Genomic DNA, 6,863 nt, shown 5'->3' with positions numbered 1-6,863 from the left:
ATCAAGTATAAATAATGGAATGTCGAGTGGTGGAGTGAACTTCTACGTAGATACGCCATAATCTCCTGTAAGTAATCAGTGTGAAGGTATCGGACTCTACGGTAAGAAATAAGAAATACGACATATTATTATCTTTATATAATATAATCCACTCCTACTACCACGGATTCATACCAAACCCATGACACCTCCTAATTGACTTGAATAAATACTTGAATGGAAATATACAATATTTTTTGTTGAAACTACCCTCGTTTCAGTGTAAAGTCTCGTAATAATAATCCTCCCTCTTTTATTGGTCGGTCCATATTTTTTTTACCAAGAAATCGTTAATTTATGATATTCCTCGTTTATAAGTCGACCCAAGTTTTTGAGGGTAATGGAACAACAAAACCTTTTTTTACACCAGTATGCAAGTTAATAAAGAGAACTTTGCTTCAGTGTAATAAAATTTATCAAATCAATTGCCTATCAAATAATTTAGATACTACACTAATGAAGTACAGTATGTAGGATTAGCATATAGCATTAGTTAATACAAATATCACCTGATGCGGGAAATCCAAGGAAATATCCTGGTTTGTCCCAGGATGCTAAGAAACCCCCCAAAACCCTACTAGAGTGTTACATCCTGTAGTACACCCCCCCTGTGGAGGCCGAGTACAGTACAGGTTGTACCTCTCTAGTCAGCCGGCATTCTGTGGTACGGAACGATTTTAGCTTGCCCAATAGGAAGATAGGCAGCTATTATTATTATTTATTTTTTACTTATCTGAATTATTATTATTACAGGAGTATTAAATTTTCGCCCCTCAGGCCCCAATGTGGGTCAGTGACCTGTGCCCAGGTGGGGTAAACCCCGTAAAAAAAAAAAGCCGCGGGAAATTAAGGTTTGTTTACATCCAGCAGTTCGGCTCGCTCGCTCTCTCTCTCTGTTTGAACAGTAAATAAGTGTTGCTTTCATATTCTTATGTAAAGCAATAACGATATGTATCAACTAAAACAATGCTGTCTCATTTCCTCGCGTGTTTTAATATTCTATGTATTATCAATGAATTGTATTGCTCATTTTGCAAACATAAACATTAATTCAATCAAAAAGACATTCAGTAATAAACAATAATGAATCTTTTGTACATAAGAGAAATGACGCTGTTTACACGATTGTGCACGTCTGAACGTTGACAGGCCTTTTAAAAACGTCGAAATTTGAGTTTCCGCCTTTCAAAATTTTAAATTGTGTATTTTTTTTCCCAAATAAAAAACGTCGAATTAAAAACTCGCGAAATTTGAGAAGCTACTGTACGACATTTAACCCTTCAATATGTCTTCAAAGAGACCACGAAGCAGAGAAAGTGGTGCTCGCGTGTAAGCACAAGTCACCATCTATCCAGGAAAAGGGTGAATTTCCATGGTCCGGCACCGGTCAGGTCCCGGACTAGAGAGGTACAACCTGTACTGTACTGTACCCCCTTGTTGAGTAAGGCACCAATTCTGTTTGACATTAAAATAATAAAAATAAATTTGTATTAACTTGGTATTCATTTTGTTTTACTAACACATTATAAGAGAGGGAGACTGAAATAAAGGCAAGCACTTTAAGAAACCTGTTCAAAAAATTAAAAACAATTCAATGTTCACTAACAAACAACACAAGAAAAACTATGAACAGAACGAAACCAACACCAACCGTTCACTTCTGTCACTACCTGAATACTGATTTGACCTGCAGGGACTTTAAAACATTTGTCCACTCACATGATCCCCCAGCCAACACTTGTATAAAAAACTAATCACTCCCAGCATCATGTACAGCCATGTGCCACCTTGGACACTTACAGTAGGTTCCCCAGCCCTGCTCTAGGACCAATCTCCTGCACCACATGCAGTGCTAACCATCTCATTAGTAAAGCAAGTTTATGATTTTGTCATGTTAACAATATATCCTAACAATTATTGAAAAATATTATTTGTTTACTCTCTCTCTCTGTATTTAGTGGCAATGGGTGAATATTAGGCTGGTAGATCGAGTCAGGGTAACCGTGGAAAAAGTAGATCACATCACACAAAAGGCTGGCCACCCCTGCACAAGAGGGACTGGCAGCTCAAAATTACGAGGAAACAGTGTAATTTTATTTATCCATGATGCTGCAAAGGAATAATTAGAGCTAATACTACAATGTGGTGAAATTTGGGCAATACTAAAACACCATAATAAACTATTAACGTTTACTTCTGTACAAGACTGGGCTTCAACAGCTTATGGTACTAAATCAACTAGGAATGGTTAATAAAAATAATAATAATACAAGTAATGTAAGTGAGACAATCATCACTACATGGACAAGAGTTGTACTGCCGTCTGTGTGATTTCGAAGAAAATTTTACCGTCATCGGTCGAGTTCTTTCTTACTCCAAAGAAGTAATACTCTTGAGATTCCTTCAGTGAGTTCAATACGTTCGACAGTTGACGGTCAAGTCCATCTTGTTCCCACGAATAAGCTGTAGGCAGAGCTGTTGAGAGAATATAATGTTGTTGTTATGGTATATTGTCTTAGGTTCTGTTGGGTATACTCAGTGTTGTACAGGAGACAATGATGTTAAGAGAATATAATGCTGTTGTTATGGTATATTGTCTTGGGTATACTCTACACTGCCCTGGTATAGCTAGTCAGTCTTTAGCTGGACACCACACATTGCTGATCTACCACTGAGCAGTAGCCTGAGAGACCCCTTCACTCCTAACAGATCTAAACACCATCTCTAACACTGCTCTCAAGCTCACAGTCCTCAGTCCCAGATCAAGTGGCCAGCCTCTCTATGCATATAACTGCCTGTATCCGTCCACCCATCTCAGAGAAGTCAACTAAGACACAGTTTTTTAACAATATCTGGTAATTCCCTAATTAAATGCGAGTCTTCAGAGGAAGTGGGAGCTACCCTTTGTAAGTATAAAAAGTGTTGTACTAAGAGTAACATGGTTCCTCAGACTAACCCATGTATAAGAATGACAAAAAACAAAGTATACTTCAGAAAGTTAAGAACATTGAAACTGAGAATATAATGTATATGAATGAAATGAAAGACTTGGAAAGTACAAGAAGAGAAAGATAAGACAGGTATATACATTGTGGAACTAACGACACCGCATAGAAATTATTAAATATATACATCATGAAAGTTTAAGATAAAGAACATACATAACTGAGAAGAGAATTACTTGTATAAGAATCTAAAATATACTTAGAACCAAAGAATTGATGAATCATAACAGAAAAGAATATCTGGATGGTAAATTATGAAAAGAGAAAATTCGGCCCGTTACAGTGTTGGGGTGTGTCGTGTTGGGGTGTGTCGGGTTGGGGTGTGTCGGGGCTTGGGGTGTGTCGGGTTAGTGTGTCGGGCTTGTGGTCGTGTGTCCGGGTGTGGGTCGTACCGGGTGTGTCGCTGTCGGGTGTGTCGTGGTCGGGTGTGTCGCGTCGGGTGTGTCGTGGTCGGGTGTGTCGTGGTCGGGGTGTGTCGTGGTTGGGGTGTGTCGGTTGGGGTGTGTCGTGGTTGGGGTGTGTCGTTTGGGGTGTGTCGTTGGGGTGTGTCGTGTTGGGGTGTGTTGAGTTGGGGTGTGTTGTGTTAGTATTTGTTATGTTAGATTGTGTCATGTTGGGTTAGGTTAATGTTGGGTTAGGTTAATGTTATGTTAGGTTAATGTTAGGTTAGGTTAGGTTAATGTTAGGGTAGGTTAATGTTAGGGTAGGTTAATGTTATGTTAGGTTCATGTTGGCTAGGGTTAATGTTAGGTTAGGTTAATGTTATGTTAGGTTCATGTTGCTAGGTTAATGCTGGGTTAGGGTTAATGTTGGGCTAGGTTAATGTTATGTTAGGTCCATGTTATGTTTAGGTCTATGCTTAGGTTCATATGTTAGGTCCATGTTGAGTTAGTTAATGCTATGTTAGGTCCGCTGCCGAGTTAGGCTAATGTTGCCAGGTCTGGCGTTATGTTAGGTTCATGCTGGGTTAGGTTAATGTTGGGTTAGGTTAATGTTGGGTTAGGTTAATGTTATGTTAGGTTCATGTTGCCAGGTTGTCGTTGGGTTAGGTTAATGTTATGTTAGGTCTATGTTAAGAAGCTAATGCTGGGTTAGGTTAATGTTATGTTAGGTTCATGTTGGGTTAGGTTAATGCTGGGTTAGGTTAATGTTATGTTAGGTTCATGTTGGGTTAGGTTAATGTTGGGTTAGGTTAATGTTATGTTAGGTTCATGTTATGTTAGGTTAATGTTATGTTAGGTTCATGCTGCGTTGTGTCTATGTTATGTTAGGTTCATGCTGGGTTAGGTTAATGCTGGTTAGGTTAATGCTAAGTTGAAGTTAATGTTATGTTAGGTTCATGTTATGTTAGGTTCATGTTATGTTAGGGTTCATGCGTTATGTTAGGTTAATGTTGGGTTAGGGTTAATGTTGGGTTAGGTTAATGTTATGTTAGGTTCATGTTGGGTTAGTTCATGTTATGTTAGGTTCATGTTGAGTTAGGTTAATGTTATGTTAGGTTAATGTTATGTTAGGTTAATGTTGGGTTAGGTTAATGTTGGGTGTTAGGTTCATGTTGGGTTAGGTTAATGCTAGGTTAGGTTAATGTTATGTTAGGTTCATGTTGCTAGGTTCATGTTATGTTAGTTCATGTTAAGAAGCTAATGTTAGGTTGGTTAATGTTATGTTAGGTGTTATGTTATGTTCATGTTGGGTTAGTTAATGTTAGGTTAGTGTTAATGGTTAGTTAATGTTATGTTAGGTTCATGTTAGGTTAGGTTAATGTTATGTTAGGTTCATGTTGGGTTATGTTAATGTTATGTTAGGTTCACGTTGGGTTAGGTTAATGTTAGGTTAGGTTAATGTTATGTTAGGTTCATGTTGGGTTAGGTTAATGTTAGGTTCGGTTAATGTTATGTTAGGTTCAAGTTGGGTTAGGTTCATGTTGGGTTACGTTCATGTTATGTTAGGTTAATGTTAGGTTAGGTTAATGTTATGTTAGGTTAATGTTATGTTAGGTTCATGTTGGGTTAGGTTAATGTTATGTTAGGTTAATGTTAGGTTAGGTTAATGTTATGTTAGGTTAATGTTATGTTAGGTTAATGTTATGTTAGGTTCATGTTATGTTAGGTTAATGTTAGGTTCGGTTAATGTTATGTTAGGTTCATGTTGGGTTAGGTTCATGTTATGTTAGGTTCATGTTATGTTAGGTTAATGTTAGGTTAGGTTAATGTTAGGTTAGGTTAATGTTGGGTTAGGTTAATGTTAGGTTAGGTTAATGTTAGGTTAGGTTAATGTTATGTTAATGTTATGTTAGGTTAATGTTAGGTTCGGTTAATGGTTAATGTTATGTTAGGTTCATGTTGGAGTTAGGTTCATGTTATGTTAGTTTCATGTTATGTTAGGTTGAGTTAATGTTAGGTTAGGTTAATGTTAATGTTGGGTTAGGTTAATGTTAGGTTAGGTTAATGTTAAGGTTAGGTTAATGTTGTTAGGTTAATGTTGGGTTAGGTTAATGTTGGGTTAGGTTAATATTATGTTAGATTAATGTTAGGTTAATGTTAGGTTAAATGTTTAGGTTAATGTAGGGTTAGGTTAATGTTAGGGTTGAGTTATGTTGTTAGATTAATGTTAGATTAATGTTAGGGTTAACGTTACTTTAGGTTATGTCAGAAGGATAACTAAGGGTTGAGATTATGTATAAACTTGCACCTTCTCTTAACATCATCCATAAATTCGCGGTGTTCGTCTACCACTTTATAACTTCCAGTCGTGTGCCATCCCTAAGGAGAATAACATACAGGTATAGTAGTGTATATAGCAGCTCAACCTACAGTAGTGTATATAGCAGCTCAACCTACAGTAGTGTATATAACAGCTCAACCTACAGTGAGTGTATATAACAGCTCAGCAGCTCAATACAGTAGTGTATATATAGCAGCTCAACCTACAATGCCTAGCAGCTCAAACTACAGTAGTGTATACAGCAGCTCAACCTACGGTAGTGTATAGCAGCTCAGCAGCTCAGCCTACAGTAGTGTATATAGCAGCTCAACCTACAGTCAGCCTACGGTATATATAGCAGCTCAGCAAGTAGTGTACAGTAGTACAGTGAGTACAGCAGCTCAACAGCTCACAGTAGTGTATACAGCAGCTCAACCTACAGTAGTGTATATAGCAACCTCAACCTACAGTAGTGTATACAGTAGCAACTCAACCTACAGCCATTATATATAGCAACTCAACCTAGTAGTGTATACAACAGCTCAGCCTACAGTAGTGTATATGGCAGCTCAGCCTACAGTGAATTGGCCAACCTACGGTAGCTCAGCCTACAGTAGTGTATATAGCAGCTCAACCTACAGTAGTGTATATAGCAGCTCACCTACAGTAGTGTATACAGCAGCTCAACCTACAGTAGTGTATACAGCAGCTCAACCTACAGTAGTGTATACAGCAGCTCAACCTACTGTAGTGTATATAGCAGCTCAACCTACAGTAGTGTATATAGCAGCTCAACCTACAGTGAGTGTAGTGTATACAGCAGCTCAACCTACAGTAGTGTATACAGCAGCTCAACCTACAGTAGTGTATATAGCAGCTCAACCTACAGTAGTGTATATAGCAGCTCAACCTACAGTAGTGTATATAGCAGCTCAACCTACAGTAGTGTATATAGCAGCTCAACCTACAGTAGTGTATATAGCAGCTCAACCTACAGTAGTGTATATAGCAGCTCAACCTACAGTAGTGTATATAGCAGCTCAACCTACAGTAGTGTATATAGCAGCTCAACCTACAGTAGTGTATATAGCAGCTCAACCTACAGTAGTGTATATA

General features: G+C 38.0%; 1 long non-coding RNA gene across 1 annotated transcript; it reads right to left on the bottom strand.

Annotated features, from left to right (window-relative positions):
- Positions 1-2,215: 2,215 nt before the first annotated feature.
- LOC121863971 lies at positions 2,216-5,784 on the bottom strand. The gene is made up of 2 exons (XR_006088524.1): positions 5,736-5,784; positions 2,216-2,514 (listed from the first exon to the last, which is right to left on the bottom strand). It is a non-coding gene; the product is annotated as an uncharacterized LOC121863971 (long non-coding RNA).
- Between the last annotated feature and the right edge of the window lie 1,079 nt (positions 5,785-6,863).

The sequence above is a fragment of the Homarus americanus genome, unplaced genomic scaffold, assembly GCF_018991925.1.
Source record: "Homarus americanus isolate GMGI-L3 unplaced genomic scaffold, GMGI_Hamer_2.0 scaffold26270, whole genome shotgun sequence".
NCBI lineage: Eukaryota > Metazoa > Arthropoda > Malacostraca > Decapoda > Nephropidae > Homarus > Homarus americanus.
Note: the sequence above shows the minus strand (reverse complement) of the source record. Positions and strands in the feature narration are given on the sequence as shown.